Source organism: Trachypithecus francoisi, unplaced genomic scaffold, assembly GCF_009764315.1.
Source record: "Trachypithecus francoisi isolate TF-2019V2 unplaced genomic scaffold, Tfra_2.0 Lachesis_group3, whole genome shotgun sequence".
NCBI classification, from domain to species: Eukaryota; Metazoa; Chordata; class Mammalia; order Primates; family Cercopithecidae; genus Trachypithecus; species Trachypithecus francoisi.
Window position 1 is genome coordinate 58397796 of NW_022681468.1, and position 13025 is coordinate 58410820.

General features: G+C 34.2%; 1 protein-coding gene across 1 annotated transcript in view; it reads left to right on the forward strand.

Moving 5' to 3' along the window:
* The window catches only part of MDGA2 (MAM domain containing glycosylphosphatidylinositol anchor 2), a 297455-nt gene that overhangs the window by 148268 nt on the left and 136162 nt on the right, over nucleotides 1–13025 (forward strand). The window lies entirely within an intron of this gene.

The following is a 13025-nucleotide window of genomic DNA, read 5'->3' on the forward strand; positions in this document are numbered from 1 at the left end:
ATTTTAAAAATGTGGAAATTGAAACCTAAGGGAAATGAAGTTAACACATTTCAAGGTCACATGTGTAACAAGTGATAAAGTCTGGATTGGAACCTATGAACTCTTAGGAACACTGTATTATATAGAAGAGTATTCTTTAATAACATCCTGTCCTATAAAAGACAAAAGCAAATCTTCTGTCATATACATAAAAATTGGGGCTGTTATTTTAATTTCATCATATGGATAAATTGAATGCTGGGATACTAGTACCAGGTAGTACTAAATAGTACTACCATTTAGTTCAACTAAATGGGCTGTTGACGTGCTAACCTCTGTTGTTCTTTCAAATTCTGAGAATTCTTTTTGATTTTATGAAATATTAATGATTTACTTGGTGGTCCCTGCCAGCTGTCTCCTCTGCCATCTGGTGTGGTCCTGCCTAGGTAGCTAATTGTGTAGAATATATGTAAGTGCCTGTATATAACTCTATCTGAAAAAAACACAATCTATATGGAAGTAGAAGCAAGTAGAAGCAATCCATTATCTCATATTGTCTACATATTTTCCTTTCCCACTGGCAAGTTACTCAGTAGTTTACTGGATCTTTATTGAGTAGCTATTGCCAACAGAAGTTTCAAGTTGATGTAATCTTTAGTCTTTCCTATGATAGTACTAGCATTATGTAATATAGCCATGAAGAAAAAGATGGATTAGTCACATATTGTCACCTGCCAAGATGAAAAATTATGAGCTTTCCTCTTTGTGTTTAAATATACCTGGAGTTCACTCTGGTAAGAAATCATGTTCCCCAAGGCAAGTCTTTTTTATTGTATTCACAAGGGTGCCTTTTTTTTTTTTCCAGTGCAGCTATCCTTTTCTGATATGTGTGGGGGAAGTTCCATTTTCCCTCCACTATCCTACAAGTATTCCTAGCCCATATAAATGGAGCAAGCCACTAAGAGCTGCTAGTGGAATTGGGGAAAACTACATAGACACAGAAAGTGGAAGTTCGAAATGGCATTAGAACTCAGAGTTGTGTGGACAGATACAAAGAAAAGTGATAGCCGAGCAAAGAATTATAGGTGCATGTAATGAGTAATTTTTTATTCATGTAAAGTACTAAATTCTGTGACTTGGTTTTTATGTAAGTATAAATGATAAGAGATTATTACAAATTTGAGCTTATGCCATGGATATGCTTTCTTTAAAATGAAGGATGGAGTTTACTCTAGCAGTCCAGAAACTGTACTTTGCACATAGCCTTTTAAAATCCTTGCCTCTAATCTGAGAACACATAGGATTCTGTTGTGCATAGGACTATTTTCCAAGTGTTATGGCAGAGAAACAGTTGAAAATTACTCTCTTAAAGAATCTATTCTGAAATATGTCTCATTCCTGCTGGTAGAATCATTATAGAACACAAATTTCACTTCTACCTGAGAAGAGATAGATAAATGACATCTCCCTAAAATTCCTTAAAGCTCTACTCCATCCATCCCTCTTTCCAGCTCACACAGGGCATCCTTACTGATGCATATGGAAGCTGCACTTATTTATTATCTTCATTAAGATTTGGTTTTCTATGAGTCCTTCTGCCACTCATTAGCTTCTTCTTCACCATAATATGCCTACCCCGGTGTCAAATTGCTACACTAAATCTTTTGAAAACTGAAACACAGCTGTCACCATGCACCACGTCAGCAGCTTCCTATCAGCAAACATGTCAGAATCTAACCTTTGCTTCCCTGGTGTTTCAGTTTTTATTAAGTTGCTTATGTTCAAATTAAACTTTATGGCAACAGCTGTCTCAGTCATCGAATCAAAATTATGCTACTGTTACCTGATTTTTTTCCCATCAACCCTTCTTGTTTCTATTCATTCTGTAAGGTAAATATAAATTCTTAGTAACTCTGCTTCTTTTTATTTGACCCTAGTTTTCTATTTCCTTCTTCATGATTTATGGAATTATCAGCATGATTCTCCCATTATGAATCTGAAGACACAATAATAGACCACAGAGAGCAAACAACATACAACCCTTCTCATACATTCATATATGGCACTGCTAGCTAGTACCATCCTAAGAAGCCATGTTCTCCACTCTTTATTACTATTTTACTTTAATAATATTAATTTCAGTATTATATTACTCATTTTTCCTTTCACCATCACATACTATACTCTGTACTTTACATAATAGTAACATACTTCCACAGCAAATTACAACATACACATACGCGCACACACCCCTACCCCAGAATATTCAGTCCCAACACTTTTTGGCATATATAGTTCCCTTACTTTACTAGATATAGCAGTTTATTAATAAGGAAGATATTCTCTTCTGAGGCCCTTAACAGTTTTATATTACCGTATTTTGAATTAACTTAATCCAGGTTAAATTGCTTTGCACATAGAAGCAACATAGTAGTTGCCTTTCACATAGTTGTAAGTTTCACTGTCATTTCTTTCCCTTCAAGATCAGCGAGGCATTGTTCTAACTTTTTGTTAGTCTTATGCATACTTAGGAGCTTAATTAAACAAAAATGATCAGATACACGAGTGTTGCTCCTTAAAATGATTTTCTATTTTCATATCACCAAGGTAAATTCCTTCTCAATTTTTCAATGTGCTAAGTGACACGTGGCTGCATCTGACTTCGGGAACACTCAGAACACAGGCCTTCTGCCCTCTGCATAAAGGAGAGAATATCTATTAAACTGCTCTGTGATTTCTGATAAAGAATAGCTCTTGTGGATATCATGAGTAAACAGTGAATAACAACATTTTGTACATTAGACATTTTTGTGTCAAATTCTCAGTTATGCCTTGGCAGGGCAAATCACAAAAATATTTTGTGACAGTGCTTCAGTAGTAATCAAGAGGGCTCACTCATCACATGGACTAACAAACCAGTGATGAAAATACCAGCCCTGTTTGCTTGACCAGTCTTATCCCAAAGAGTCACCATGGGCATATTAGTGTTCACCATTTACTTGAGAGAACTGTCTTTTGAAAATAAGCTTTCTGTCAATAAATTTATTAAAATAAGTTGAGGTGAATGCACATTCTATGTTAGGTGTTTAGTGTCACTATCATGAACTACTATTACTACCAATATGCAGACACATACATACACACATGCATACCTACATGTCTACTTACATAAAACTGGGACAGAGTTGTGTCACTGTAATGACATGAAATTGAGCTAGGGCCACTTTGAGTAAATGGGAAAAGTTGCCTTCATGAGTTATAAAGTACATCTCTCAGAATGGCCGTGAAAATCAATAAGCATTCTTAACCAAGCTTTCTAAGTAATTTCTGATAGAAAGTCAGACACACTTGGCAGGTTATGCTAAAAAGTATAGAATAAGTTACTCAGTTCTACTGACTTCAATAATTAAATCAGTCCTAGGCAATAAAGTATAGCTTACTCTTGATGCTTTGGGACAAACAATTTGCCAGTACGTTTACAAGACAACTAAGACAGCATGCTAAGCAGCTAGTTGTGTCTTTTGGGTAGATGATTTCTGTTGAAACTAATTTCCTTGAGACATTTATCTTTTGGAAATTTCATCAACAGCCTGTTTGAGGCTATCTGGAATCCAGCAAAGTTAATTATGAATTTACTCAGCCTGTACGTGATAATCAGAAAGAAGATCTAACATCAGTATTTTGGGGGAATATGATTGGGATATTCTGGAATCAGGGCTGGCAGATGCCCAGGTTGGCAGCCTTCAATACTGTTTTCCCATTTTATGTGGTCATTAGTGTTGAGCAAAGCACCCTGGTGCTTTATAATTAAAGGGAGTAGCTTTACCTCAGAAAGAATTCCTGAAGAGGTTTTGTTGGTATAAATAATAAAGGCACAGATGTAGAGGTAGCTGATAAAACTTCTTGTACAAAGGACTTCTGTATCCATATGTGCATAATTGAGTTCTGTGTGTGACACTGTTCTTGAATTGAGAACCATCGGTATATTTGTGCCATCTGTTATGTTGTGTCTGTGCCAAGTGCCAACACTATAAGCAAAAAACAGTGGTCTGTGAGCACTATAATGTATTAGCTACAAGCTTCACTTGAACTTGATATTTTAGCAAGATTCCTCAGGCTGTCATGGCTAACAAACTACAATGGCACTTTTTTGGTAGGCAAAGATAACACTCCTAATGTTTGCCTCTTGCTGAATCATATTCTTGCAGAAACTTTTGAAAACTTAGAAGTCTTGGAGTTTTGTGTCTTTTTCCTAGAAAAAATGACTCAGTTGTAGATAACTAATGGTGACCCTCAATAAGGTGAATAAGAGCATTATTAGTGAAATAAGATAAGTGGAAGAGGTCTGTGATTCTTAACACTCTTTTCACTTGATTAACCTGTTCATTGAAATTATGTAAGGTCCATGAAGGTGTTCTTTGACTTTGCTTTGTGTTATTTTCATGATCAATATATGTTACCAACTCGAATGTGCAGCTCACTGATGCTCGACTTTATCAGCTCCACAGTAAACCATTCAAGCAAAGGTTTGCTGAGTTGTCAGGATAAGTGCCATATTCCATTGCTTAATTTTGAGAGCAGATTTTTCTACTATTGTTTGAATTCTTTTTAAGTATACAATATCTGTTTGACAGAACAGTATTTGGGATAGCAGTAACTCAGGCAGAAATAAGTATGCCCCACAAAATTTACTCTTCTCCAAAAAATTGATAAAGCAATTCAGCATCCCATGGTACATAAAAACTTAAATGTATGATTACATATACATTCCTAATCCTCTAGGTTCGGTTCAGCTCTTTTCAACATATTCCTACTTATACTTGAGTACTTGCACTGGATTCCTTACACAGATCAAGCAAATTAGTAGCAGAAAACAAAATTGATGCTACTAGATTATCCCTTGCCAAGGTATTATGTTATATTTGTATTACTTCTTTCTAGCCACTTTCATGTTATTTCATTTAATCTTCATAAGAACTCATTGATAAAGACAGGAGAAATCTATATCTAAGATTCACAAAATGCAAACTAGGAAATTGAATCCCAGGAAGGTCAGTAGCTTGGTCCTAGTAACTCAAGCTATCAGCTTGAGCAATGGGAGGAGAGTTCTCTTTCCATGTCTACAGCTCTACTGTATTCTTCTCTTACTGCAGTCTAATTCTCTTCTGAAGATTTAAGGGAGAAAATGAATATTAAAAAATGTACACTATTGATATTTAAAGAACAATTACTAGTTAAAAGTACTTTAAGTGACATTCAGCAAGTGCCTACTTAGAAATTTCAGAATTAAGTATAATTTAGAATGACTGTTATTAGGTCTAAACTTAAGTTTTGCCAGTGTTAGCAAAACTGAGTGTTAAATATGAAAGGGCAAAGTGGAAACTTGAGTTAAGTGTAAATTTTGTATTTTTCTTAACAGAAAATTGGAACATGGAAGTAATTGTTAATTCTTTTGCAAATTGGCAATTGCAACTAACTATTCATCTATCAGTACTTTGATATGGTTGCCAGAACACATCTAGTTAAATAGTTGAGGACAAACTGTAGTACTATAAATCCACTGTGTAAGATTATTAACTGGGGAATTGATGGACAAGGTAAGTATTCTTGAGAAATGTAGTGGGGACAGCTAGATACAAGAATCCATTGGAAACCACTATCATGATTTTCATATAATTGCATTGATTTTCTAGTTAGAGATGTGTGAGCAGAAAGCATCTATTTTCTAATTGGCAATATTATGGGTGCTTTGATTATATAAAATGTAATTATGAAATATAATTGAAGCACTCATAATATTTCCAATTAGAAAATACTTTCTGCCCACACACAAGTAAAAATAAAATAAATGCTTCCATATTTGTATGACAAATAGGAACACTTTTACTGAACACTATTAAGGAAGAGGAAGTGGAACGGTTTGAGGACGTAGAAATTTACACCAGATACTCATTTGGAATACCAGGAAAATGAAATACTGAGTATATGATTTTCTGTGTTTGATAACATGAGTAAAGAAGCAAGGCTGAAGATGCAGATGTAGAGACCAGTACATATGCCCTGGGGGTTGGAATCTAGAATTCTGAGATTTCCAGTGGAATCATGCAAAATATTTGACATATCTTTATTCAAGTAATATAACTATGTTTTATTACTAATATACTTACAGCACTATATTTGCACTTATAATATTAATTATATTATTAGTTATAATTAACATAATATACAAATATAATTGTAATATTCTATTAATGTTAATTATAATATTAATTCTATACACTTAAATATTCAAACTAATTTTATTGAGCATCCCAGTATTATGAGGTTAGCAGTTTGTTGGATGGAGAAGAGAATTAATCAAAATTCTCACTGTCTCCCATCTGTTTTGAAAGGCAAAGACAAGAAATATATTAGTGAAAAGTTACCATACAGCTGAAACTATTCTCTTTTAATGTGTGGAGTGCCAAAAAATTTAAATTTTGACACTTTCAGCACCTTGATATTACTGAAAATCGGGTCTGCAACCGGCAAGATATTGAAATTCATCCTACAGAGCAAGGAGACTAAATAAATTAAACAAGTTCTGAAATGTATGACATTTAATTTTTAATTCTCCAGTGGCACTTAGGATATCTCAACTTGTGGTAGGAATTTTTTGATGATGCTTTGCTGGAAGCACACTTAAAGGCATTATTTTATTAATAGAACATTTCAGTTGACAGAGAAAAACCAATTCAAGATTCTGTTAATTTCAAATGTATAAGTCATAAAATGTAACTGTGAAGAAAATTTCAGAAAATTTTATGTAAGAACTAAAAATAATATGACCACATTAGAAAATATGTTCATCAGAAAAATATTAATGAGAGTATTAGAGGGATTCAGCTAAGCAACTGAATAAGATACATGATTATTTGCCAAAAACAATTTTGTTTATTTTATTTATAATGCTCCTTTAACCAATACAATGTAATTAAAATATTTCTTTAGGAGTGTGCATAGTTATAGGCTATATTTTTGCATTAGTTTTTTTTTATTGTTTTTAATTTTTTTGATGGAGTCTCTCTCTGTCGCCAGGCTGCAGTGCAGTGGCGCGATCTTGGCTCACTGCAACCTCCACCTCCTGGGTTCAAGTGATTCTCCTGTCTCAGCAGCCCAAGTAGCTGGGATTACAAGCATGTGCCACCACGCCCAGCTAATTTTTGTATTTTTAGTAGAGACAGGGTTTCACTATGTTGGCCAGGATGGTCTCTATCTCTTGACCTCGTGATCTGCCTGCCTCGGCCCCCCAAAGTGCTGGGATTACAGGCGTGAGCCACCATGCCCAGCCTGCACTAGTTTTTTAAAGGAACTAATTTTTGGCTATACCAATATATTAAAACTAATTTGTCCATCTGTAAATAAATATTTTTATTTTAATAATTATATACCATTTTAATAGTACTAGTTTTATACCGTTTTAATCATAGCATAATACTATTTTAATAATTTATGGACCTCCTTTACACAGTTTGGAAGATAAATTATATGGTTACCCTACTAGTCTTTTCATGTTAGTACTCGTATCATATAGTGTCTTTTATTGTAGTCACTTGTGTATATAGCTGAAACACTGAGGAAAATTGAAAAGTTCTTGTTACAACACTTGTGTCAGACATCACTCAGAAATACTATGTCTGAAAGACTAGTTAATATTTAGGTGATGCTCAAATACTTTTGAATGGATGCTTGGACTCATAAATCCGATTATATGCATATCACATATTGCTCAACTTCTGAAGTTCTAAGTTGAACTGATAGTATCCTGCTGTCCATCACTTTTGTCAATATGCTTTTGGTTTGTCACCTCTGTGATTTTGTTTATAGAATCATTCTTCTTTGTGGCTAGTCCATATCTTTTAGTTAACCAAGACCCAAATATATTAAAAATGCAGACTCAGAAGGTGTACAATGCTCTGATTTTTAGTCTCAGCCCCTCTCTACCGTGAATGCTACCTTCTCACAATTTTCTCGACTTCTTTCTCTCTGTGTGATCAAAAGACTGTTTAACAAAACAGGTCATGATAACCTAGATAACTTCATCCTACAGTGATGTGCTCTTCTTGTGAAAACTTACAGCATTGGTACTCTATATCACTCTTTTCACACCTACCACTTGACATTTTTAAACTGTTAAACTTATCTATTGTATTATTTAAATGTTCATATATTTATGCCTTATCTTCTTTATCTTAGCCATAAACCCTATGCAAAGAGGGCCTGAAATGCATACTTGCATACAGTAGTATTAAAAACATAAATTTATATTTTAATTTATTATATCCTAGTACAGCCTTTTTTTTTTTCTTGGAGACAGACTCTCACTCTGTCACCCAGGCTGGAGTGCAGTGGCGCGATCTCTGCTCACTGCAACCTCCGCCTTCTCAGTTCAAGCGATTCTCCTGCCTCAGCCTCCTAAGTAGCTGAGATTACAGGTGCACACCACCACAGCCAGCTAGTTTTTGTAGTTTTAGTAGAGACAGAGTTTCACCGTGTTGGTCAGGCTGATCTCAAACTCCTGACCTCATGATCTGCCCACCTCGGCCTCCCAAAGTGCTGGGATTACAGGCATGAGCCACCGCGCCTGGCCCAGACTCTTAAAAAGTATTTTGAAGGGTAAAAAAATGTCTTAGATGGTAGTCTTCAACCTCAATAGATATTTATTTATTGTCATAAATATATGCTGTTATCCAGAGACAAATAATAAAAGGCTTTTTAAAGTCTAAGATAATCAAAAGTCAGAATTTGAAACACAGGCATTCCTCAAAGATATTGGGAGTTCAGTTCCAGACTACTGCAATAAAGCAAATTCTGAAATGAGACAAGTCACACAATTTTCTGGTTTCCTAGTGAATATTAAATTTATAGTTACATTATACTGTTGTCTCTTAAGTGTGCAATAGCATTATATCTAAAAAGTGTACATAGCTGAACTAAAAATACTTTATTGTTAATAAATGTTCACGATCATCTGAACCTTTATTGAGTCATAGTATTTTTGCTGGTAGAGGGTCTTGCCTTGATGTTTATGGCTGCTGAGTCAATGTGGTGGTGATTACTGAAGGCTGTGGCAATTTCTTAAAATAAAACAACAGTGAAGTTTGCCACATTAACTCATCATTTCATTTCATGAAAGATTTATCTTTAGCATGTCATGATGTTTGATAGCATTTTATCCACAGTAAAACTTCTTTCAAAATTGGAGTCAATCCTCTCAAACCCTGCCACTGCTTTATCAATGAACGTTATGTAATATTCTAAATCCTTTGTGGTAATTTCAGCAATGTTCACGGCATCTTCACTAGAAGTAGATTCCATCTCAAGAAACCACTTTCTTTGCTTAGTCATAAAAAATAACTCTTCATTCACTGAAATTATTTTGTGAGATTGCAGCAGTTCAGTCACATCTTCAGGCTCCACTTCTAATTTTAGTTATCTTGCTATTTCCGACACATCTGAGGTGATTTCCTCAACTGAAGTCTTGATCCTCTCAAGAGGATTTTCCATGAGTGTTGGAATCAACTTTTTCCAAACTCCTGTTAGTGTTGATATTTTGACCTCCTCCCATTAATCACAAATGTAGACTGTAGCATAATTCATAATGTTGATTTAGCATAATTCTTAAGGGCGCTAGGATTTTGGAATGGCCATTGAGCATTGACTTACACTTACACTACTGCACTTACACCAGCTACATTAGCCCCCAAGAGTATAATCAATCTGTAATATGAAGGTTTGAAGCCATGCAATGACTTCTCTTTAGCTATGAAAGGTTTAAATGGCATCTTCTCCGAAGAAGGCTGTTTCATCTACATTGAAAATCTGTTGTTTGGTGTAGCCACCTTTGTCAATAACTTTACCTAGATCTTCCGGATAACTTGCTGTAGCTTATACATCAGCACTTGCAGCTTCATCTTGTACTTTTCAGTTATCATGATGGCTTCTTACCTTTAACCCCATGAATCAACCTTTGATAGCTTCAAACTATTCTTCTGCAGCTTCCTTACATCTTTCAGCCTTGATACCATTAAAGAGAGTTAGAACCCTGCTGTAAATTAGGGTTTGGGTTAAGGGCATATTGTGACTGGTTTGATCTTCTATTCAGACCGCTAAACTTTCTCCATATCAGCAATAAAGTTGTTTTGCCTTTTTTTTTTTTTTATCATTTTTTGTGTTCACTGGAGTAGCACTTTTAATTTTCTTCATGAACCTTTTATTTGCTTTCACTAGTGGGCTATTTGGAGCAAAAGGCTTAGCTATTGGCTTATCTCAGTTTTTAATATGCTTTCCTTAGTAAGTTTAATTATTTTAAGCTTTTGATTTAAAGTGAGAGATGTGCAACTCTTCCTTTCATGTGAACACTTAACGACCATTATAGTGTTGTTAGTTGGCCTAATTTCAACATTGTTGTGTCTCAGGGAAGAGGAAGACTTAAGGAGAAGGAGAAGATGAGAGACGGGGAAACGGCTGGTTGGTGGAGCAGTCAGAACACACACGACACATATTAAGTTTGTCATATATGTGCAGTTCCCGGCATTCCAAAACAATAATAGCAGTAACAATAGTAAGATCACTGAAAAAAGGGTTACCATTTTGCATATAATAATAGTGAAAATGTTGGAAATATTTTAATAATTACCAAAATGTCACACAGAGACACAAAGTGAGCAATATGCTATTGGAAAAGTGACACTAATAAATTTGCTCAATGCAGGGTTGGCACAGATCTGCAATTTGTAAAAAATGCATTGTCTGTGAAGCACAATAAAGTGTAATGCAATAAAACAAGGTATGTTTTTAAATAGTTACAATGTTGAATAACAACCTCTGTTTACATGAGCAGTCAATTCAGGTATATATTGAAAGTCTATGAAATGACCTGTTTTGCAAACTCAGTATTTAAGAAAAGTGTAGTTACCATAATACTGAATGTGAATGGAGATATAAATATTAGCTTGCCTCTCTGAGTCATTCAGGAAAGATTTAGCATTTTTTATAATAGGGATTCTGTAGTATTTTCTCAATGTTTCTAAATGCAGCAACTATGACTTGGGAGAGGAAATGATAACAGCTTTTTTCCTGTTACCAACAATAATCTCCAAAAGCTGAAACTTCTATTTATAGCTACTTGATATAAAGGAATTTATGGCACATTAAAAAGTGCATTGCTTCTTTTGTCAGTACCTGTATGTGAAATATAGTGAAAATATATATTTTTATAGTTACTATTTTGAAGTATATCATGAGAGCATCCAATATAATGCTTAGTAATTAATATCAGCAGCAAAACACATTGCTGTCTAAATTATTGCCCATATTCTTCATTTCATTTCTTCATTTAATGCAGCACTTCAATATTAGCACATATGTTAAATATCTTCCTTAAATTATAATAAATGAAGAAGCCAGTTTTGAAACCTAAGTACAGTGGTATATTAAAACATTTTCTGTATATGAATGGTTCCTAACATTTTTCATCAGAATGTTTATCTTTGTTATAATAGACAAAAGAGTAAAGTAAGACAATGTGATCACTATGCTTGATATGACACAATTTTACAGCTACTGGAATTATAATCATTTTAGTTTTATTTTCTTGCTTTATTTTGTTTTGTTTGTTGTTTTGTTGAAAAATAAAATGACAAACATACTTGTTCAATATAAAGATACTCTGAAAAAAACTGTTAAGCCATAAGCAAAAACTGGAAAGAAAACAACCTCTACTCACTCACATTTTTGGTGATGAAATTTATTTTTATAGTCCCTTACTACTGAGATTAAAGCAACACATTATCTACTTTTTTAGCCTAAGACGAGTCTTCACAATTTCTCCAGCAAGATTTTCAAGGATATTTCTTTTACCGAGTCCCCCTACAGAAAAAATTATTTCTGAAAAGCTTTATACCTACTAAGTTTACTACCATGTTATTAATCAATAGTATATCTGTAACTGGTTTGTAAAAGATGATCAATTTATACTGCATTTGTCAAACTAAGCATCTGTCTTCTTAAGTAAAATTCTGACTTAATTAGAACTATCAGCATGTAAAATGGTTAGTTTTAATAGACTTCCTGGTGTAAAAGGCTGCATTTTAACTACATTTCTGGGAAGCCAATATTTGCCTAATTGTGGCTATTATCAAATGGCCATTTCGTATTTGGATGTAAAAATGTGGACAATGATAAAATACATGCTCTAATTATGATTACTTACTAATATAGTTAGGGTTACTTATTCTAGGAAATGAAATTTCTGTTTTCATCTGTTTTTATTTCTTGCATCAATGCTTGTCAATCCTTGTGACAGGAAAAAAAATTAGAAAAGTAATTTATTTCAACCCCTCCCATTCATGTTATCCTTTAAGAAAAAAGTGAGGGCCTTGAATTCTAGAGTGACTAGTGAAAGTGTTTTTAAAAAAAAAAAAATGAGAAGAAATTTGAAAATTGGCTTTTTTTCTGATATGAAATTCTATTGCTGTGTAGAAGCTCTTTAATTTAATTAGATCCCATTTGTCTATTTTGGCTTGTGTTGTCATTGCTTTTGGTGTTTTAGACATGAAGTCCTTGCCCATGCCTATGTCCTGAATGGTATTGCCTAGGTTTACCTCTAGGGTTTTTAGGGTTTTAGGTCTAACATTTAAGTCTCTAATCCATCTTGAATTAATTTTTGTATAAGGTGTAAGGAAGGGATCCAGTTTCAGCTTTCTACTTATGGCTAGCCAGTTTTCCCAGCACCATTTATTAAATAGGGAATCCTTTCCCTATTTCTTGTTTTTGTCAGGTTTGTCAAAGATCAGATGGTTGTAGATGTGTGGTATTATTTCTGAGGACTCTGTTCTGTTCTATTGGTCTATATCTCTGTTTTGTTATCAGTACCATGCTGTTTTGGTTACTGTAGCCTTGTAGTATAGTTTGAAGTCAGGTAGCATGATGCCTCCAGCTTTGTTCTTTTGGCTTAGGATTGAAAGACTTCTGCACAGCAAAAGAAACTATCACCAGAGTGAACA